We start from the raw sequence: 24,287 nt of genomic DNA, 5'->3' as shown, positions 1-24,287 counted from the left end.
TGCAAGCACTGAAATTATCGGTGACAGATAGTTTTGTGATAAGGTAATTTGTAACGGGTAACAAGTAACAAAAGTAAATAAAGTGCAGCAAGGTGGCCCAATCCTTTTTGTAGCAAAGGACAAGCCTGGACAAACTCTTATATAGAGAAAAGCGCTCCCGAGGACACATGGGAATTATCGTCAAGCTAGTTTTCATCACATTCATATGATTCGCGTTCGGTACTTTGATAATTTGATATGTGGGTGGACCGGTGCTTGGGTGCTGCCCTTACTTGGACAAGCATCCCACTTATGATTAACTCCTATTGCAAGCATCCGTAACTACAAAAGAAGTATTAAGGTAAACCTAACCATAGCATGAAACATATGGATCCAAATCAGCCCCTTACGAAGCAACGCATAAACTAGGGTTTAAGCTTCTGTCACTCTAGCAACCCATCATCTACTTATTACTTCCCAATGCCTTCCTCTAGGCCCAAACAATGGTGAAGTGTCATGTAGTCGACGTTCACATAACACCACTAGAAGAGAGACAACACACATCTCATCAAAATATCGAACGAATACCAAATTCACATGACTACTAATAGCAAGACTTCTCCCATGTCCTCAGGAACAAACGTAACTACTCACAAAGCATATTCATGTTCATAATCAGAGGGGTATTAATATGCATATAGGATCTGAACATATGATCTTCCACCAAATAAACCAACTAGCATCAACTACAAGGAGCAATCAACACTACTAGCAACCTACACGTACCAATCTCAGACTTAGAGACAAGAATTGGATACAAGAGATGAACTAGGGTTTGAGAGGAAATGGTGCTGGTGAAGATGTTGATCGAGATTGGCCCCCTCCCGATGAGAGGAGCGTTGGTGATGACGATGGTGATGATTTCCCCCTCCCGGAGGGAAGTGTCCTCGGCAGAACAGCTCTGCCGGAGCCCTAGATTGGTTCCGCCAAGGTTCCGCCTCGTGGCGGCGGAGTTTCTTCCCGAAAGCTTGCTTATGATTTTTTCTCGGATGAAAGACTTCATATAGCAAAAGATGGGCACCGGAGGGCCACCAGGGGGCCCACGAGGCAGGGGGCGCGCCCAGGGGGGTAGGGCGCGCCCCCACCCTCTTGCCCAGGGTGTGGGTCCCCTCTGGTATTTTCTTCGCTCAGTATTTTTTATTATTTCCAAAAATAACTTCCGTGGAGTTTCAGGACTTTTGGAGTTGTGCAGAATAGGTCTCTAATATTTGCTCCTTTTCCAGCCCAGAATTCCAGCTGCTGGCATTCTCCCTCTTCATGTAAACCTTGTAAAATAAGAGAAAATAGGCATAAGTATTGTGACATAATGTGTAATAACAGCCCATAATGCAATAAATATCGATATAAAAGCATGATGCAAAATGGACGTATCATGGACCCTTCGTGGGTGGAGCCCTCCGTGGACTCGCGCAACCGTGACCCTTCGTGGGTTGAAGTCTCCATCAACGTGATGTACGATAGCACCACCTATCGGAACCACGGATAAAAAATCTCCGTGTCAACATTGCGTTTGCTCCCTCAAACTCCTCCCTTTACCTTCATATGCAATTATTTTACATTCCGCTGCTATACTCTTAGAATTGCATGTGTAGGTTGATTGCTTGACTTGTGCTAAGTTGCTAAAATCTGCCAAGAACTAAAATTGGGAAAAGGCTAGATTTTCATTTGGTCAAGTAGTCTAATCACCCCCCTCTAGACATACTTTCGATCCTACACAGTGCTAGATCATGTGCCCAGGAAGGTTACAGACGAGATGAATGCCACTTTGTGTTCCCCTTACACTAAGGAGGAGGTTAAATCTGCTCTTTTCCAGATGTTTCCAACCAAAGCACGAGGGCCCGACGGTTTCCCGGCTCACTTTTACCAACGTCATTGGGACGTATGTGGTGATGAAGTGACCAGTATAGTTCTCAGAATGGTCAGGGGTGAAGAGAGCCCGAGATCGATTAATGATACAATGTTGGTGCTAATTCCTAAGGTAAATAACCCAACGCTACTTGCTCAATTTCGTCCAATAAGTCTATGCAATGTTTTGTACAAGATAGCGTCTAAGGTGATATCAAACAGACTGAAAGTAATACTGCCTGACATTATCTCTGAAGAACAATCTGCTTTTGTTCCTAGGAGGTTAATCACAGACAACATTATATGTGCTTATGAGTGTTTGCATTTTTTGAAACGGTCAAGGGCCAAATCAAATAGTTTCTGCCCTCTAAAATTGGATATGATGAAGGCTTATGACAGATTGGAGTGGGATTATCTCAGAGGAATAATGACAAAGCTGGGATTCGAGCAACACTGGATAGACACTGTCATGGGTATGGTATCCTCCGTCTCATTTTCAGTCTATTTTAATGGTGAAAGACTTGATTCTTTTAATCCTACCCGAGGTATTTGACAGGGAGACCCGATCTCCCCCTACTTATTCTTCATTGCAGCAGAGGGCCTATCGTGCCTCCTTAAATCAAGTTCTCAGTCGTCTTTGACAGGAATCAAGGTGGCTCCCTCGGCTCCCACCGTGAACCATCTTCTGTTTGCAGATGATAGCTTGTTGCTATTCAAGGCCAGTGGGGAAGGATCGATCGCTGTGTCAAACCTACTTGATACTTATTGTAATGCTTCTGGATAGAGGATCAACAATGAAAAATCTTCGATATTCTTCAGTAAGGGCTGCCTAGCTATTATGAAGGAAACTGTAAAAAACAACTTGCAGGTGCACAATGAATCGTTGAGCGAGCGCTATCTTGGTATGCCGACTGATGTTGGTCACTCGAAAAATGGAACGTTCAGATATCTTTGAGATAGGGTTTGGGAGAAGATCAAAGGGTGGATGGAAAAACTACTCTCGTCGGCCGGGAAGGAAGTTTTGATCAAGTCAGTAGCTCAAGCGATTCCGGTATTCTCAATGTCTTGCTTCAGATTACCACGAGGACTATGTGACAACATTACATCCACCATCCGACAGTTTTTTTGGGGATCTAAGCGAGGACGCAGGAAGCCAAGTTGGGTAGCATGGGATATCCTAACCATGCCAAAGTACTTGGGAGGGCTAGGTTTTAGAGATTTAGAGATATTTAACCTAGCCCTCCTTGCAAGGCAAGCTTCGAGGACCTTAACAGATAGTTCTTCCCTCAGTGCAAGGATTTTGAAAGCCGCCTACTATCTGGACTGTACCTTGCTGCAAGCTGAATTGGGAGCTCATCCGTCCCAAATATGGCGGGCTGTCTTGGACGGGCGGGACATTTTAGCTCAAGGGCTCATACGCAGAATTGGGGATGGAGAATCCACGAGTATATGGCAACACAACTGGATCCCGAGGGACAGCTTTAAATGCCCGATCACCTCGCTTCTACAAAACCCTCCTGAAAGAGTGGCAGAACTCATCAATGCTTCATCAGCAAGCTAGAACGAGGGCCTGGTCCGGGCAGCATTCACTCATTTTGACGCAGAAGCTATCCTCAAAATCCCGCTGTGTACGCGAAGAGTTGCAGACTTTTGGGCATGGCATAAGGAAACCCGGGGTGGTTTCTCTGTGAGATCGGCATATCGCATGATTCTATGGACGAAGCTTAGTAGAGAGGCGTGGCTGAACGAGGAGGGGGGAACATCATACGAACGCAGCAAAACTAGCAAGTGGGCTATGATATGGTATCTCAAAGTTCCCTCAAAACTCAAAATGTTTGTGTGGAGGCTAGCACGGCAGTCTATGCCGACGGGAACGGTTCTGAAACATCGCCACATGGCGACAGAGGATACATGCTTGTTATGTGGATCAATTGATACATGGAAGCACGCACTAATATCATGTCCGATGGCAGCAAGTATTTGGGCCTTGGCACCCGATGATCTGGTAGAATCCATGCTTGACCGGGCTGAGGACACCCCAAAGGAGTGGCCTTTTGCTCTGTACGAATCTTTGAACCAGGATCTGTTTGATAGCCTAGTTGTCATCCTATGGCACTTTGGAAAGTAAGGAGGAAAGCCATTTACGAGGATATTTTTCAATCACCTCACTCGGTTAACAGCTTCATATCGAACTATTTGGGTGAGATGCGGATCATTAATGCTAAAACATTAACGCAGTCTACACCTACAGTTCCGAGATCTTTGAGATGGGTGGCACCGACGGCCGGCAATGCCAAAATCAATGTTGATGCAGCTGTTTCTAGGCGAGGTTATGGTTTAGTTGGCGTCATTTGCAGGGATCAAGATAGATTGTTCTTGGGAGCATCTTCGCTGTGCTTTCCAAACATTACGGACCCTCCAACTCTTGAGGCCTTAGCCATCAGGGAATCTCTGGCTTTGGCAGATGACTTAAATCTCAGACGAATTCAAGTTGCCTCGGATTGTAAGCTGGTGGTTCAAAGCTTACGCAAGGATAACCGGGCAAGCTATGGCGCAATTGTACATGAAATACTAGATCACTCCGTAGCTTTTGAGTTTTGCAACTTTATTCATGAGTTTAGGCGCTCTAATTATGAAGCTCACAACATAGCGAAGCATACTTTATCTCTCGGTGATGGCCGCCATGTTTGGTTAGGAAACCCCGGGAATACCATTGCCATCATAGATCCCTCATTAGCTCTCACTCGGCTGTTCTCCATCGATTTAATCTCTTCTCTGGTCTCCTCCGCCACTTCCCGATAGGTTCTCCATCGATAAGTGTGGAACGGAATCAGGGTCGGGGTCGCGGTCGGCGTCGGGTCAGTCGCCTATATTATTTCCTGCAGTAGAGGACTCGTGATTTGTTTCTTTTGATTTGATTGCCTCCCTTCCTGCAGCAGTATGGAGGATGAAGCGACGACCAAGCGGAGGAGGACGGAGGGCCACAGTGGCCTCAGCGACGAACCCGGGCTATCCTCCTTCCACATGGAGGATCTCCCCGAGGTAAAATCATTTCTTTTCCGTTACCATGTGTCTCCTCTCCACTTTTTTTGGTTGGTTGGGGAATTACCAGTTTACATTATGTTGACGCACTGAGCCAGTACTCCCTCCGTTCACTATTATAAGATGTTTTGGATATTTCAGTACATACTACTCCCTCCCTTCCTAAATGTAAGTCTTTGTAGGGATTCTACTAAATGGACTAAATACGGAGCAAAATGAATGAATCCTTACTTAAAATGCACCTATATACATCCGTACATAGTTTATAGTGAAATCTCTACAAAGACTTATATTTAGGAACGGAGGGAGTACATATGAACTGAAATTGTTACGAACCTAGCTCACAAATCTCGCAGAGAAGGGGATTGAAGAGGGAAGCTGGGGTTTGGGAGGTAGACGGAAGCAATCTCACATTAGATATAGGAAATCCAGAGACACAATGGGCGAGGAAGAAGAGCTGAGGACGAGAAGATAGAGTTCATCGCTCTGTTCTGTTCGTCCCCTCTCAGACTGACTATTCTCCATCTGCAGCCCCCTCCCTGCCACCATGGGCCCACATGTCGGTCCAATGTCCACCACAGCCCATCTTGTGGCCCAGTAGGGGACCCCCCCTCCCCCCTTGAAAGTTGGTTTAGCCCCAAGCTGGTCGACGAGAAAAGTGTAGTTGGAGATGCTCGCCCGAAATACACAACATAGTGCCAACTTGATCGACATGACGATACCCTCGGACTAAAACCATGATGTCTCCAGGATGACCAGAGCTCGAACCGCACAGAAAAATCTGCATACCCAACCTGGAAGCATATTCTGATGCAAAAGCAGCAAGCTAGATGAAGTAGTACCTATTGGAAAACTTGTTGACTGGCCAAACTTGAATTTCTGCAGTGTTTGCCATGTACGTTGTAGCTCAGCGAGAGACCAAATGACCGGACTCCATAGCTGGATCAAATGGTGGTTGGCAGTTCTACACAAAATTATTGTGTGGGAAGTATAAGCAATGTGTTGATGTTGCGCTCCATGGTGCTTGCCAAGATGATCCTGGTACAGTGCCCAGGTGTATAGGCAGTGAGCAAAATAATCACAAGCAGAAGCAGCAAAATCGGCAGCCTCCATGGTTGTTCAGTTTGGTCGGGATCAAGTTGGTTGCCTCCATGGTTGAGAGCAGTTAAAATGCAAAGTAGCGAGCACATGGAATAGTAATTGGATTCCCCTTGTGAAAATTGTTCCACAAATAAGAGTGTTGATTTAGTTGTACCAGGAGCGCGTAGTAGCTCAGCAAGGTGTTCCCCTAGCGCCCAGAAAACCAACACCCAGATTTTCTTGCGATTGCAATGCCCTGTCACAGACCATAGAGAACATGACCTGAAGGAGAGTGCACTGTTGGTCTTCCTATCAGCATTAGAAGCCCATGCCATTTGGTGTTCCCTGTTGCTAGTTATACGTTCTGCAAGAATGTCTATAGCAGACAGAAAGCCGCCGGGGTCCCATTGTACTTGTGTATCCAAGATCGCGAAACATGTCTCGGCAAGCATGAAGCGACGAAGTGCACACCTGGTGGTTCGCAAACAGTAAAAAGATAAAAACTTTGTTGTATTTGTAGTAGCAGCACAAGTCCACCAACCTCCACCAACCCTTGGGCGGTCTTCTCCTTGTCCATTGCTAGCACGGTATTCTCCCCACTCTTCTTCATGTCCTTAGCTCTCATGCTCACAATGCCCCCTAGCTCTGAAGTCTGGGCTTCAGCAACACAATGTATCACCACCACTTGGTGAGGCAGCACTCCATCCAAGCATCTAGATTTATCCATCTTTAATCAGTCGAATGATGCCCATGTAAATCCATGTGCAGCTACTCGGGTCAACTCCCTGAAACTTGCATAGATGAGTGCATTGTCCTTGTTCATTTTCCAAGAGATGGCCCTTCTCATGCATCCAGCTGAGGATGGCATAATATCTGCTCCAAGAATTAAGATCTATACCACCATGGTAGTTGGGCAGCCAAGCTACAGCCGATTTCTTATTTCCAGCATCACCTTGCACAGGTGCCATACCAACAAATGCCACAAACCCAAGGGTGTTCCCAGCACACAGAAAGTGATCAACAACATATGAGGGCAGCATATGTAGTTCCACTGCAACAAGATTTGCTATCTTAGACTTGACAACATATTCAGTAGGAGATTTCCAGCGGTAATTGTTAAGAGTCTTCCACTCTGTTCGCTCGCTACATGAGTTCGAACTAGGCAAGCTAAACTGATAGCATAGCAATATGGATTTTCATGTGACTTACCAAATGCCTGGTTCAAAAGTTTAGCACCTGATTGTGTGCAGGACTCCTTCAAATGCACTAGTCCAAATTGACACACAAATGACGCCCACGGCAGTGGTCGTAGCTCTGCTCGCTTAAAAAATAAGCTGCCTCTCCTCAGCTTAAAAAATAAGCCGCCTCCTAAGTTTGTTGAGACTTCTAAATTATTTATCCCATAACTAGCTTAGAAGCTATAAGCCGCCTCTCCCCAGCTTAAAAAATAAGCCGCCTCCTAAATTTGTTGAGACTTCTAAATTAGTTATCCCATAACTAGCTTAGAAGCCCCAATGGATAAGTGAGACAGCTTATGCTGGGGAGGAGGCGGCTTATTTTTTAAGCTGCCAAAAGAATTGGCCCCAAGTGCATTAGAGTTTGTGCTGACCATAGTAAGTGCGTCGAGATGAACATCATCGTGCAATGCAGATGCATCCCGTTTGATGATGTCGACGATGCCAGTTTCAAGCAAGGCAGTGGCCGGGGCAGCAGGTTTAGCAGCTCCACGGTAGGTGCCATGAATAGACACAAGCAAGATGGTGTTGGCGCCAATATCAGAACACTTCGTTGAACATTTGGTGGGCATCAGCATGCCGAGCTCGAGCACAAGAGCTGGCACATGCGGCAGTCTTGACGAGTCCTTTGGAGGCACGGTGAAGGATATATGCTCACTACCTGGGATCAGGTACACTGCCTTGCGGTCGTCTTCATAAGCGTCCTGGTCGAGGCCATCCGTGCAACACTTGTCGTGTGTGTTGGGAGAGGAGTCGGAACCAGTGTGAGGAGCAGCCGAGGTCGCTGCAGACTGAACCATGTTCGGGGTCGGTGGAGATGGGGACATACCTGCCTTGGCGAGCATGTCGTCAAGCGTGGCCTTGTTCTCTGCCAGCATCTCCATGACTCTCTTCTTCTTCTCGGTGGCCTGTGTCGATGTGGTCAAAGTAGAGGAATTGACCATGGAAGTAACCTCGAGCAGTCTGTCAGGAGCAGGTATCGCAAGTGCCACGTCATGACTCGCTGCCTTGGTGAGGCCAGCCTTGGGGCGACCTCGAGCTTGTCGCCAGGGGCGAACGCAGCCATGTCAAGCTACTCAATTGTGCAGCTTCGCGTGAGTGATGCCTGGTCGTGGATCTCTGGCGTGGTTGTAGTGGCGGCCGGCAATTCATGGTCGATGTCAAGAAAGCCCTGCCACCATGGGCCCATATGTCAGTCCAATGTTCACCATGGCCCATCTCATGGCCTATGGGCGAGAGAAATGAGTGAACAAACACAGTAAAACATGTCTACATACATTAAATTAGAAAAAAAGTTAGAACATCTTTTATTAGTGAACAGAGGGAGTACTTTTTATCAGATTACCATGCCTATCAGATATTTTTGATCAAAACTTAACCCTTCTTATCATCCTTTCTTGTCCCAGGATATTCGACCTATTATATTGTCTCTGCTTTCATTGAAAGAGGTTGCAAGGACCAGCATTGTGTCCAGAAATTGGACCAAACTCTGGACGCACCATCCTAATCTCTGTTTTGATGGCACCAAAGACCGGTCCACTGATGAGGACAGTGTCAAAATAGAAAGAGCAAAGTTCATTGAGACGGTCAATTCTATTATACAACAGCACAGTGGAACAGGGTTCAACAAGTTCAGCATCAGGTGTGGCCTCCAGCCGAAGTCCTCCGATCATCTTAATAGGTGGATTTACTTTTGCACTGCAGCAAAGGCAAAGATCATAGATATTAACCTCTGGTCAAGAAGAATAACAAAACGAGTTTATCACTTCCCTCTTGACGCTTTATGTGCTCAAGGTGGCCCTTTAATCGAGTCGTTATTTCTGAAAGATGTTTCTATAAAGCCACACTCAGATATATGTGGCTTTACAAAACTCACAAGGCTTCTTCTGCACTCTGTTAAAATAACTGGAGATTTTCCAGGCTTGCTATTAAGTTGTTCTAGTCTTGAGGACTTGGAGCGCATTGCTTGCTCGGGTGTGACTGATCTCAATATACCACACCAACTCAATAAACTTAGACATTTGCTAATTTCCCGTATGCCTGTCCAGATGATTGATTTTCATGTTACTGCCCTTACCCATTTTGAGTACAAAGGGGATGTGATTCCTATAGAACTTCATGGTTGCTCAAAATTAGAAAAGGCTACAGTAATGTTTGAAACAGATAATAAAGAACTTGGGCATGCATTCACTGCGATTCCCAGGATTTCGGCAGTCAAGGTGCTAATAATGCATGCTTATATGAAGGCAGATATTCCCGTTTGGATCTCACAGGTACCCCGGTTATTTACCATTTTCATCATTTACCTCACAGTTCTTCAAACAGCGAATGCTAATGTTTCTTGTTTTGGTCATGTTTCAGGTACACATGGTGACAACAAGACCGGCATGCATGTATACGAATTTGAGGCATCTGACTTGTGAAATAAAAAATCGACACCAAGGTTCCAAATAGCCACAGTGGTCTTCTTCAACTGGCGCACTATTTGGCTTTTGCGCCCCAGCTAGAGACGCTGAAATTGCATGTGAGTACTCTTTCTTGAGTTTTCCAGATTAAACATGGATGTAAATTTTTTTCTTCGTAACGGAGGCAAAAAATTTGCCTCATCCATTAATTAAGAAGACGGTAGTTGCTCAGTTAATTTACGGAAAACCGGGCGGAAGCCGTCACAAACTTCTCGACTCGTGCGGACTACTCCCGAACTATGGCTCCACAAGACCACAACGTCAGAGCAAAAAACACACCCCTGCAACACCATAATACTTGGGTAACAATAACACCAGTGAAACCCCACCGACCCGCTACAAGATGAGAAAAACACATCGACAAAGACAACAAAAACACCCGAGCCCCTGTTTGCAGCCAAGAGAGCCGCACCATGAAACCACTTGTGCCTCTCCATTATCACCAGCCTTCTTGCGTTTGCACTTGTTGGATTTCTTCTTGCGGATGCCGGATTGAGGGTGAGCACCACCATCCTTACATTTGTTCCTCCGTGCATTTTCCCTCAAGAGACATCCATACGCCTTAGATATTGCAGAATCCAAGTTTGATAGATACTCAACAAACTTGATGGCGAACATGTCTCCAAGGTTAGGCACCGGCACTCCAGGCACCACAACATCATCACCCACAGGAACCACACGCCCAATGGGCTCAGGCCAATGTGTGCCAGCAGCGTCAAGAGCAACACTCTCCTCATCTGCTGACTTCTGAGTACATTAATTTTGGCATATATGTAGATCGCATACTTACAGGTTGATGTTTGAGAACGAGTAAAGCTGTACTGCAATATTATGTTGATTGACTGTGAATTGTTGCTCCTGAAACAGATGATGTATCACAAGTTGGGAGCCAAATGCTGGCAAGGTGAGGGAACAGGGGAGGAAGCCTCCTGTATTCATCGCCTTGATCACCTGAAGACGGTCTACATGAGCGGGTTCAGGTGTTACCGGGCTCAGGTTGAGCTCTTGTGTTGCATCCTTGAGAAGGGTCCTGCACTTGAGCATGTGGCCATAGAACCACATGTGACACTAGAATGCGCTCCTGTGCTGAATATGTGCATGCCAGAGAGCGAGATTCATCAATGGGCTCGTTTCACCTCGGAACGGTTTGGCAAAGCGATCACTGTTGCGTCGCACCGCCCCCTCGGTGATTGTTACCGCAAGTGCAGGAGTGCTGCCATCACATCATGTCTGTAATCTTTATAACAATATAAAAGCCTCTCAATTCCGGACAGGATTGTCACAAATCATGACTGTTGTTCTTTTTCCAGTTTTTTTAGATGCAAAAATTGTGAGGGCATGTATGGTCTTCTGGATGGATAACTTTTTTTACTAGCTGTTGTTTGTTAGATTTGATCATCTCATTCTGATGTGTCATATAGGGAATGTGAATCAGGCCGTGCTTGCTTCTTTTTCTTGGCCGCTGCTCTATTTATTGATTAAGCAAACAAATTAACAGTCTCCCGGATGCACTCTGGCACAGAATGAAAAACACAAAGACCACTAAAGTTCATACATGATTGAGCTAAAAAATGAGCAAGCTACATTAAAATGCTGGCGAATTTCTTGTAGAACACAGAGTGTCAGAGTCAAAGTGGAAGTTGCTTGCTTGACGTCAGCCACCACAGCACCAACAGATGATCGGCCTCGTGTAGGACAGGCAGTCTGAAGCAAAGATCACAGGTTAGAACTTCTTATCCCGCGACAAATAGACAGCACGGCGAAGAGCCGTCGCATCTGCCAGTTTAGGATCCTGTGAACCATAAAGAGGCTCGGTACATGTAGCAACACAATGGCCTTTGTTGTTCACAGCCACCACTCCAAGTCTCCAGCTCCTGATTTGTCAAGCTCAGTTTTTCTTTTACGCCAGACATGAGTATTGAATTCATGCTCCAGCTAACTCATTCAAAAGTCTGAATTGATGAAGGGAGGCGGGCAATATTTTTCAACACTGCCCCTCACGTCTAGGCTATTGTAGTCCTTAGACGTGAGATCGGTGTAGGCCGCAGAATCATTTTATTTAATACTGTGTTGGCAGGGTCTTGAACTCAAGACCTCTTGGATCGGATACCATATTGAATTCATGCTCCAGTCAACTCATCCAGAAGTCCGAACTCATGGAGGAAGGCGGGCAATATATTTCAACAATGAGGAGTAGAGTACCTGGCGGCGGTGGAGACAAGGAAGCAACTCACACATGTAACTCGGACTGGATTTGTACAAATGCTGTAGGATCATGTCAACTGTTAGAATAATCCAAGGCGTATAGTCGATTATCCGAGGACCAAACAATCATATGAGGCACGATACCGAGATTTCTTAACGAGGTTCACCGAACTTGGCTACATCCGCCGTTGGAATATTATGCAAATTCGTGATTAATTCCAATAGATATTCATGCCTATAACAGTAATTAGCATGCAACAACCTAACATACTAGATGAACAGAAAAACATGCACGTCGACATTGCACATGTAACACCAACTACAAGTAGAGACATGAACATATCACAATGGAGCACTGTTCATTAGTAGCCGTAGATGATGTGGGAGCAACTTTGTTGTTGAGATGTTGGCGATGATATGATGCTGGCGGCGTTAAAGATGAAGATGAGTAGCGCCGCCTGACTTGGACGGAAGACGACCCGTAGTGATGAACTTGAGCAGTTGCGCAGAGCGCTTCCCGAAAACCTAATTCATCCTCTCTCGGTGTAGGATCGCAAGGACTAATGGTTTCGGAGACCTGCTCTCCGCGCATCGATGCATGTAGGCGTTAGGGGTGGAGTAGACTACAGTGGCCACGCAAGTTGCGAGAAGAGGAAAAACCCTAGGTGTTTTGGCCGTGTCTTGGACAAGCCTCCCACTTATTCACATGATTACTTATAACAAGACTTCTCCCATGTCCTCAGGAACAAACATAACTACTCACGAAGCATATTCTTGTTCATAATCAGAGGGGTATTGAATAGCATTAATGATCTGAACATATGATCTTCCACCAAATAAACCAACTAGCATCAATTACAATGAGTAATCAACACTACTAGCAACCCACATGTATGAATCTGAGGTTTTGAGACAAAGATCGAATACAAGAGATGAACTAGGGTTTGAGAGGAGATGGTGCTGGTGAAGATGTTGATGGAGATTGACCCCCTCTCGATGAGAGGATCGTTGGTGATGACGATAACGATGATTTCCCCCTCCGAGAGGGAAGTTTCCCCGGCAGAACAGCTCCGCCGGAGCCCTAGATTGGTTCTGCCCAAGTTCTGCCTCGAGACGACGGCGCTTCGTCCCGAAAGCTTCCCCTCGATTTTTTCCAAGTCAAAACACACCATATAGCAGAAGATGGGCATCGGGGGCCTGCCAGGTGGCCCACAAGGTAGGGGGCGCGCCCGGGGGGTAGGGCGCGCCCTCCACCCTTGTGGATGCCTGGTGGGTCCCCCTCTGGTACTTTCTTCACCAAATATTTTTTTATATATTCCAAAATAATTATCTGTGAAGTTTCAGGACTTTTCGAGTTGTGCAGAATAGGTATCTCAGATTCGCTCCTTTTCCAGTCCAACATTCCAGCTGCAGGCATTCTCCCTCTTTGTGCAAACCTTGTGAAATAAGAGAGAAAAGGCATAAGTATTGTGCCATAATGTGTAATAACAACCCATAATGCAATAAATATCAATATAAAATCATGATGCAAAATGGACGTATCAAGCTTGCATCACTCGCCATGAAAAGCTCTCGAGGATGGACTTGAGAAAAGGGGAGCGCTTGCGCGATTTGCCGAGAAAGGAAGGGTTGGGCCTGTGTGGTGAATTTGCACGACTAACCCATGAATAAAAGGGGGAAGAGACTGACACTTCAACGTGTCGCCATAAAGCGACTCACTTCCCCATAAAAGTGTGGTTACCAAGGTCAGGGAACCAGGGCCACGTGTGCAAAGTCAGGTCCACTTGGCGGAACTAATAGTATTCGAAGACTACTTGGAGAGGAACTCGCGTATCAAGCTGAAGACTCCGGAACCGAAGTCCAGCAATGTCTTCCTCAGCATCGAAGACCCGTTCAGGGGCTACTGACGGTGTCCTCGATTAGGGGGTGCTAACCTGGTCGGCCCATGTTCCTCGGACTGGGTTGACGGACCTTCGTTCATTCTCAAGAAGGACACCGGATGTTGTACACGAGAGGCGTGATCGAGACTACATCTACCGAAGACTTGTCATATACTCCAAGACTTCTCCTGCTGCCTTGTAACCCTAGACACCCTACCTGGCATGTATATAAGCCAAAGGGTTTAGCCCGCAAAGGGGACATCAACACATTAACTTTCACCTAGCCCTAGAGTTAGACCACATCTCACGATCTCGAGGTAGATCAACTCTGTACTCGATACATCCATATCAATATAAACAAGAGCAGGATGTAGGGTTTTACCTCCATTAAGAGGGCCCGAACCTGGGTAAAACATCGTCTTCCTGTTCCTGTTACCATCTATCCGAGATCCACAGCTCGGGACCCCCTACCCCGAGGTCTGTCGGTTTTGACACTGACAGCCGCCATCGTGGTCCACATCCAGCACTAGCGGAGGACGAGGTGACGCCCGTGGCTCTTCCTACCTCTCGACCTCCTTCGCCGCCGCCCCAGCCAGCTCCTCCCCTACCGATTCTCCTCCTCTTGTGCTCCCAATCCCGTCGGCGCCACCCCGACAGACACGAGGAGGCAGACGACGCCCCAACAGTAGTAGTGGCCTGCCTCCATCCCTTGCGCGTGCCCTAGCCGCAGAAGGGGAATGGTACCAAGAAGTCTCTCGGACACAATATCAACGACTCTGCATCTCGTCGCTATTCGTCTACGCGCGCGTTCGTTTGCTGCGCGCCGTCTGTTGCCGCTCTGCTAGCTAGTGAATTTCGACAGTAGGTTCAGTTTTGACAGTAGATTTAGTGCACTAGTTTTACATCTTCAAATACATCATCTATTGCAGCTCATCAAATATACATCATCTGTTGAAGTTGAGACTTTTCTGTGATGTAAAAAATATTTTTTTGATGATGGAAATTCTAGATGACCTGCTTTTACATCTCCAACTATACATCTTCTATTGGAGATGCTCTTAGTGTTGATGCACACTAATCACTTAGGACAATCCGGACCCTAAGAGCATCTACAGCTGGCCGCCTCATACACGCGGGCGGGCCGTCCGGTCACTGACCGGTCACGATTTTTTGACACAGACGAACTCCTTAAACGGGCCTTAAATGTTGGGGAACATAGTAATTTCAAAAAAATCCTACGCACACGCAAGATCATGGTGATGCATAGCAACGAGAGGGGAGAGTGTCATCTACGTACCCTCGTAGACCATAAGCGGAAGCGTTATGACAACGCGGTTGATGTAGTCGTACGTCTTCACGATCGACCGATCCCAACACCGAAGTTACGACACCTCCGCGGACTGCACACGTTCAGCTCAGCGACGTCCCACGAACTCACGATCCAGTAGAGCTTCGAGGGAGAGCTTCGTCAGCACGACGGCATGATGATGGTGTTGATGAAGTTACCGACGCAGGGCTTCGCCTAAGCACCGCTACGATATGACCGAGGTGGATTATGGTGGAGGGGGGCACCGCACACGGCTAAGAGAGATCAATGATCAACTTGTGTGTCTTGGGGTGCCCCCCTGCCCCCGTATATAAAGGATCAAGGGGGAGGCCAGCCGGCCCTTGAAGGGCACGCCAGGAGGAGTCCTCCTCCTAGTGGGAGTAGGACTCCCCTTTCCTAGTCCCACTAGGAGAGGGAAGGAAGGAGAGGGGGAGGAGAAGGAAAGTGGGGGCGCAGCCCCTCCCCTAGTCCAATTCGGACTAGGCCCATGGGGCGCGCGCGGCCAGCCCTCGTGGCTTCTCTTCTTTTCCCCCTAAAGCCCACTAAGGCCCATATGTACTCCCGTATTCTCGTAACTCCCCTGGTACTCCGAAAAATACCCGAATCACTCGAAACCTTTCCGATGGCTGAATATAGTCGTCCAATATATCAATCATTACGTCTTGACCATTTCGAGACTCCTCGTCATGTCCCCGATCTCATCCGGGACTCCGAACTACCTTCGGTACTTCAAAACACATAAACTCATAATACCGATCGTCACCGAACGTTAAGCGTGCGGACCCTACGGGTTCGAGAACTATGTAGACATGACCGAGACTCATCTCTGGTCAATAACCAATAGCGGAACCTGGATGCTCATATTGGTTCCTACATATTCTACGAAGATCTTTATCGGTCAAACCGCATAACAACATATGTTGTTCCCTTTGTCATCGGTATGTTACTTGCCCGAGATTCGATCATCGGTATCTCAATACCTAGTTCAATCTCGTTACCGGAAAGTCTCTTTACTCGTTCCCTAATGCATCATCCCGCAACTAACTCATTCGTCACATTGCTTGCAAGGCTTATAGTGATGTGCATTACCGAGAGGGCTCAGAGATACCTCTCCGACAATCGGAGTGACAAATCCTAATCTCGATCCATGCCAACTCAACAAGTATCATCGGAGACACCTGTAGAGCACCTTTATAATCACCCAGTTACGTTGTGATGTTTGGTAGCACACAAAGTGTTCCTCCGGTATTCGGGAGTTGCATAATCTCATAGTCATAGGAACATGTATAAGTCATGAAGAAAGCAATAGCAATATACTAAACGATCAAGTGCTAAGCTAACGGAATGGGTCAAGTCAATCACATCATTCTCTAATGATGTGATCCCGTTAATCAAATGACAACTCATGTCTATGGCTAGGAAACTTAACCATCTTTGATTCAATGAGCTAGTCAAGTAGAGGCATACTAGTGACACTCTGTTTGTCTATGTATTCACACATGTACTAAGTTTTCGGTTAATACAATTCTAGCATGAATAATAAACATTTATCATGATATAAGGAAATATAAATAACAACTTTATTATTGCCTCTAGGGCATATTTCCTTCAGTCTCCCACTTGCACTAGAGTTAATAATCTAGTTCACATCGCCATGTGATTTAACACCAATAGTTCACATCACCATGTGATTAATATCCATAGTTCACATCGCCATGTGGCCAACACTCAAAGGGTTTACTAGAGTCAGTAATCTAGTTCACATCGCCATGTGATTAACACCCAAAGAGTACTAAGGTGTGATCATGTTTTGCTTGTGAGAGAAGTTTAGTCAACGGGTCTGCCAAATTCAGACCCGTATGTATTTTGCAAATTTCTATGTCTACATGCTCTGCGCGGAGCTACTTTAGCTAATTGCTCCCACTTTCAATATGTATCCAGATTGAGACTTAGAGTCATCTGGTTCAGTGTCAAAACCTGCATCAACGTAACCCGTTACGATGAACCTTTTGTCACCTCCATAATCGAGAAATATATCCTTATTCCACTAAGGATAATTTTGACCGCTGTCCAGTGATCTACTCCTAGATCACTATTGTACTCCCTTGCCAAACTCGGTGTAGGGTATACAATAGATCTGGTACATAGCATGCCATACTTTATAGAACCTATGGCTGAGGCATAGGGAATGACTTTTCATTCTCTTTCTATCTTCTGTCGTGGTCGGGCGTTGAGTCTTACTCAATTTCACACCTTGCAACATAGGCAAGAACTCTTTTTCTTTGACTGTTCCATTTTGAACTACTTCAAAATCTTGTCAAGGTATGTATCATTGAAAAAACTTATCAAGCGTCTTGATCTATCTCTATAGATCTTGATGCTCAATATGTAAGCAGCTTCGCCGAGGTCTTTCTTTGAAAAACTCCTTTATGCTTTCGAGAAAATTCTACATTATTTCCAATCAACAATATGTCATTCACATATACTTATCAGAAATGCTGTAGTGCCCCCACTCACTTTCTTGTAAATACAGGCTTCATTGCAAGTCTGTATAAAACTAATGCTTTGATCAACTCATCAAAGCGTATATTCCAACTCCGAGATGCTTGCACCAGTCCATAGATGGATCGCTGGAGCTTGCACATTTTTTTAGCACCTTTAGGATCGACAAAACCTTCTGGTTGTATCATATACAACTTTTCTTTAAGAAATCCATTAAGGAATGTAGTTTTGACATCCATTTGCCAGATTTCATAAAATGTGGCAATTTGCTAACATGATTCGGACAGACTTAAGCATCGCTACGAGTGAGAAAATCTCATCGTAGTCAACACCTTGAACTTTGTCAAAACCTTTTTCAACAAGTCTAGCTTTGTAGATAGTAACACTACTATCAGTGTCCGTCTTCCTCTTGAAGATCCATTTATTTTCTATGGCTTGCCGATCATCGGGCAAGTCAACCAAAGTCCACACTTTGTTCTCATACATGGATCCCATCTCAGATTTCATGGTCTCAAGCCATTTTGCGGAATCTGGGCTCATCATCGTTTCCTCAGAGTTCATAGGTTCATCATGGTCAAGTAACATGACATCCAGAACAGGATTACCGTACCACTCTGGTGCAGATGTCACCCTGGTTTACCTATGAGGTTTGGTAGTAACTTAATTTGAAGTTACATGATCATCATCATTAGCTTCCTCACTAATTGGTGTAGGAGTCACAGGAACAGATTTCCGTGATGAACTACTTTCCAATAAGGGAGCAGGTACAGTTACCTCATCAAGTTCTACTTTCCTCCCACTCACTTCTTTCGAGAGAAACTCCTTCTCTAGAAAGGATCCATTCTTAGCAACAAATGTCTTGCCTTCGGATCTGTGATAGAAGGTGTACCCAACTGTCTCCTTTGGGTATCCTATGAAGACACATTTCTCCGATTTGGGTTTGAACTTATCAGGATGAAACTTTTTCACATAAGCATCGCAACCCCAAACTTTAAGAAACGACAACTTTGGTTTCTTGCCAAACCACAGTTCATATGGTGTCGTCTCAATGGATTTAGATGGTGCCCTATTTAGCGTGAATGCAGCTGACTCTAATGCATAACCCCAAAACGATAGTGGTAAATCGGTAAGAGACATCATAGATTGCACCATATCTAATAAAGTATGGTTACGATGTTCGGACACACCATTATGTTGTGGTGTTCCAGGTGGCGTGAGTTGCGAAACTATTTCACATTGTTTTAAATGAAGACCAAACTCGTAACTCAAATATTCTCCTCCACAATCAGATCGTAGAAACTTTATTTTCTTGTTACGATGTTTTCCACTTCACTATAAAATTATATGAACTTTTCAAATGTTTCAGACTTATGTTTCATCAAGTAGATATACTCATATCTGCTCAAATAATCTATGAAGGTCAGAAAATAACGATACCCGCCGCGAGCCTCAACACTCATCGGACCGCATACATCAGTATGTATTATTTCCAATAAGTCAGTTGCTCGCTCCATTGTTCCGGAGAACTGAATCTTAGTCATCTTGCCCATGAGGCATGGTTCGCAAGCATCAAGTGATTCCAAAAGCGCATCAACATGGAGTTTCTTCATGCGCTTTACACCAATATGACTTAAACGGCAGTGCCACAAATAAGTTGTACTATCATTATTAACTTTGCATCTTTTGGCTTCAATATTATGAATATGTGTATCACTACGATCGAGATCCAACAAACCATTTTCGTTGGTGTGTATGACCATAGAAGGTTTTATTCATGTAAACAGAACAACAATTGTTCTCTAACTTAAATGAATAACCGTATTGCAATAAACATGATCAAATCATATTCATGCTCAAAGCAAACACCAAATAACACTTATTTAGGTTCAACACTAATCCCGAAAGTATAGGGAGTGTGCGATGATGATCATATCAATCTTGGAACCACTTCCAACAGACATCGTCACTTCACCCTTAACTAGTCTCTGTTCATTCTGCAACTCCTGTTTTGAGTTACTAATCTTAGCAACTGAACTAGTATCAAATACTGAGGGGTTGCTATAAACACTTAGTAAAGTACACATCAATAACATGTATATCAAATATACCTTTGTTCACTTTGCCATCCTTCTTATCCGCCAAATACTTGGGGCAGTCTACTTCCAGTGACCAGTCCCTTTGCAGTAGAAGCACTCAGTCTCAGGCTTAGGTCCAGACCTGGGTTTCTTTACTTGAGCAGCAACTTGCTTGCCGTTCTTCTTTGAAGTTCCCCTTCTTCCCTTTGTCATTTTCTTGAAACTAGTGGTCTTGTCAACCATCAACACTTGATGCTTTTCTTGATTTCTACCTTCGTTGATTTCAGCATCACGAAGAGCTTGGGAATCGTTTCCGTTATCCCTTGCATATTATAGTTCATCACGAAGTTCTAGTAACTTGGTGATAGTGACTAGAGAACTCTGTCAATCATTATCTTATCTGGAAGATTAACTCCCACTTGATTCAAGTGATTGTAGTACTCAGACATTCTGAGCACATGCTCACTAGCTGAGCAATTCTCCTCCATCTTGTAGGCAAAGTACTTGTCAAAGGTCTCATACCTTTCGACATGGGCATGAGTCTGAAATACTAATTTCAACTCTTGGAACATCTCATATGCTCCGTGGCATTCAAAACGTCTTTGAAGCCCCGATTCTAGGCCGTAAAGCATGGTGAACTAAACTATCAAGTAGTCATCATATCGAGCTTGCAAAACATTCATAACGTCTGCATCTGCTCCTGCAATCGGTCCTGCACCTAGCGGTGCATTAAGGACATAATTCTTCTGTGCGGCAATGAGGATAATCCTCAGATCACGGATCCAATCCGCATCATTGCTACTAACATCTTTCAACTTAGTTTTCTCTAGGAACATATCAAAACTAAAACAGGGGAGCTAAACGCGAGCTATTTATCTACAACATAGATATGCTAATACTACCAGGACTAAGTTCATGATAAATTTAAGTTCAATTAATCATATTACTTAAGAACTCCCACTTAGATAGACATCTCTCTTATCATCTAAGTGATCACGTGATCCAAATCAACTAAACCATAACCGATCATCACGTGAAATGGAGTAGTTTTCAATGGTGAACATCACTATGTTGATCATATCTACTATATGATTCACGCTCTGATAGCACTGTTGGGGAACGTAGTAATTTCAAAAAAAATCCTACGCACATGCAAGATCATGGTGATGCATAGAAACGAGAGGGGAGAGTGTCATCTACGTACCCTCGTAGACCGTAAGCGGAAGCGTTATGATAACGCGGTTGATGTAGTCATACGTCTTCATGATCGACCGATCCCAGCACCGAAGTTACGGCACCTCCGCGGACTGCACACGTTCAGCTCGGCGACGTCCCACGAACTCACGATCCAGTAGAGCTTCGAGGGAGAGCTTCGTCAACACGACGACGTGATGACGGTGTTGATGAAGTTACCGACGCAGGGCTTCGCCTAAGCACCGCTACGATATGACCGAGGTGGATTATGGTGGAGGGGGGCACCGCACACGGCTAAGAGAGATCAATGATCAACTTGTGTGTCTTGGGGTGCCCCCTGCCTCCGTATATAAAGGATCAAGGGGGAGGCCGGCCGGCCCTTGCAGGGCACGCCAGGAGGAGGAGTCCTCCTCCTAGTGGGAGTAGGACTCCCCTTTCCTATTCCCACTAGGAGGGGGAAGGAAGGAGAGGGGGAGGAGAAGGAAAGGGGGGGGGGGCGCAGCCCCTCCCGTAGTCCAATTCGGACTAGGCCCATGGGGGGCGCGCGGCCAGCCCTCATGGCTTCTCTTCTTTTTCCCCTAAAGCCCACTATGGCCCATATGTACTCCCGTATTCCCGTAACTCCCCCAGTACTCCGAAAAATACCCGAATCACTCGGAACCTTTCCGATGGCTGAATATAGTCGTCCAATATATCAATCTTTACGTCTTGACCATTTCGAGACTCCTCGTCATGTCCCCGATCTCATCCGGGACTCCGAACTACCTTCGGTACTTCAAAACACATAAACTCATAATACCGATCATCACCGAACGTTAAGCGTGCGGACCCTACGGGTTCGAGAACTATGTAGACATGACCGAGACTCATCTCCGGTCAATAACCAATAGTGGAACCTGGATGCTCATATTGGTTCCTACATATTCTACGAAGATCTTTATCGGTCAAACCGCATAACAACATATGTTGTTCCCTTTGTCATCGGTATGTTACTTGCCCGAGATTCGATCATCGGTATCTCAATACCTAATTCAATCTCGTTACCGACAAGTCTCTTTACTCGTTCCCTAATGCATCATCCCGCAACTAACTCATTAGTCACATTGCTTGCAAGGCTTATAGTGATGTGCATTACCGAGAGGGCCTAGAGATACCTCTCCGACAATCGGAGTGACAAATCCTAATCTCGATCTATGCCAACTCAACAAGTACCATCGGAGACAACTGTAGAGCACCTTTATAATCACCCAGTTACGTTGTGACGTTTGGTAGCACACAAAGTGTTCCTCCGGTATTCGGGAGTTGCATAATCTCATAGTCATAGGAACATGTATAAGTCATGAAGAAAGCAATAGCAATATACTAAACGATCAAGTGCTGAGCTAACGGAATGGGTCAAGTCAATCACATCATTCTCTAATGATGTGATCCCATTAATCGAATGACAACTCATGTCTATGGCTAGGAAACTTAACCATCTTTGATTCAACGAGCTAGTCAAGTAGAGGCGTACTAGTGACACTCTGTTTGTCTATGTATTCACACATATACTAAGTTTCCGGTTAATACAATTCTAGCATGAATAATAAACATTTATCATGATATAAGGAAATATAAATAACAACTTTATTATTGCCTCTAGGGCATATTTCCTTCATTAAATGCCCGAGCTGGCCGGCACACCTCATATCCAGCCCAAATATGGGGCGGATATGGGGGCGCCCGGGCACGCCTGCCACATCGGACCCGACAGCCCGACCCCAGCGCAAATTGCACCAAATCCACCAAATCCTTCCTCCTCCTCCTCCCGTCGCCTCCAACCTTTCTCGCGCCCGGACCCTCGCCGTCGTCCACCCTTGCTCCCAATCCTCACCACCAGTCCTGATCCACCGCCGGAGATGTCGCCCAGGCCGACCCAAACTGCAGTGAGGGATACGTAGTCCGCCTCGTCCGTCGGCAGGGTCACTTCATACGATGTGATTTGCAAGGCGAAGAATGTCGCCCGGAAGTTATGGCGACGCCGGTAGCGAGAGAGGGAGGCGACAACGGCGTCACAGGGAGGTACGGACATGCTGGAGCGGCTGTCTCCTCCGCCGTGCCCGAATCCCCGCACCCCTTCCATCGAGCGCCGATGCAGATTACGCCGTCCGGCCCTGTTGGGACAGAGGATGATTCGATAGCCGGCTGGGCCATTCCGTAGAGCTTTCCGCCCACGTTGATGCCGGTTGTCGACGTATGTGACTCGCCGCAGCTCCTTCGGGCGTGGATGAGCATAGGCACCGGCAGTGTCCGGGCTGCCCTCGACATGTTTGATGGAATGACCGAATAAGAGTCTGTGCGTTTTCTTTGCTCCTGTCTGATCAGATTTTTGCATAGACCACTAGTTTATTTCGCACATGATGATTTGCTTTGCTTTGTTTCGAACTTTGGAATTTAGACAATTTGTATCGTATGATCGACGTGCATGGATTGCATGGATTTGAGAATCGGAATTTGAGGTATGTGAATGTGCGGTGCAACATTTGAGGGGTGTCCGGTCAATGCCCGAAAAAATTAGATGATTTGGATTTTGGCATCGGGGTTTTGGGCGACAAGGTGGATGGTAATTCTCATTTACCTTTAATAACACTCTTAATAGTGCCAGTTCCTTAATACACACAGTCCTATCACATAATGGGTATAGCAGTGGAGGACAAGAAACTTAACTTTCGGGAAACCACATATTTTGTCCTTCCCTTTTGGGAATCGCTGATGCTTTTTTTTGAAAAACTTCAAATCTATTCATTCTCAATCATGCTAGTACAAAGAACACCAGAGATAATAAAATTACAACAAGGTCCGTGGATTACCGAGCGACGACTACAAGCACCGGGGCAAGTTGAAGACACGTCAGTGTCATCGCTCATCCCCTGCCAGAGCGGGGCAAACATTTTTGTACTAGATAGTCGGAAAGTCGACGTGCTAAGAGCATCTACGGCCGGACTTGGCAAATCCAACCCCTCAAACGCCCGTGGACGCGCCCGGGCGCGTCCGCGGACAGTGACCATCACGCCTCAAAAAATGCATTCCACATCCAGATAGCTCAAATTAGAAACCTCAAATCAATATTACTACATGCAACGCAGCGATTTTGAGCAGAGCTTCGTCCGGTTCCGTTCCCCAATCGCCCGGCTCTGCCCTGTCCATGTCTGGTGGCCGGCTGCGCTCCTCAGAGTGTTGGTCCGGTCGCCGGCAAAGTAGAGTAGGGCATGGGACACGAACCAGCTCACGAGTCTCAAGGCGCCGCCGTCTCCCATGCCTACTCTTCCTCGTCGGAGCTTGAAATACGTTGGGTGCCGGTGGACGTCAGATCAATGACGGATCCGTTCGGGGACGAGCCGCCTGTTGGGGAACGCAGT

General features: G+C 45.9%; 1 pseudogene; it reads left to right on the top strand.

Annotated features, from left to right (window-relative positions):
* Positions 1-4,489: 4,489 nt before the first annotated feature.
* On the top strand, positions 4,490-11,061 carry LOC109780899 (F-box/LRR-repeat protein At4g14103-like; annotated as a pseudogene).
* The last annotated feature ends 13,226 nt before the right edge of the window (positions 11,062-24,287 follow it).

The sequence above is a fragment of the Aegilops tauschii genome, chromosome 1 (assembly GCF_002575655.3).
Source record: "Aegilops tauschii subsp. strangulata cultivar AL8/78 chromosome 1, Aet v6.0, whole genome shotgun sequence".
NCBI lineage: Eukaryota > Viridiplantae > Streptophyta > Magnoliopsida > Poales > Poaceae > Aegilops > Aegilops tauschii.
Note: the sequence above shows the minus strand (reverse complement) of the source record. Positions and strands in the feature narration are given on the sequence as shown.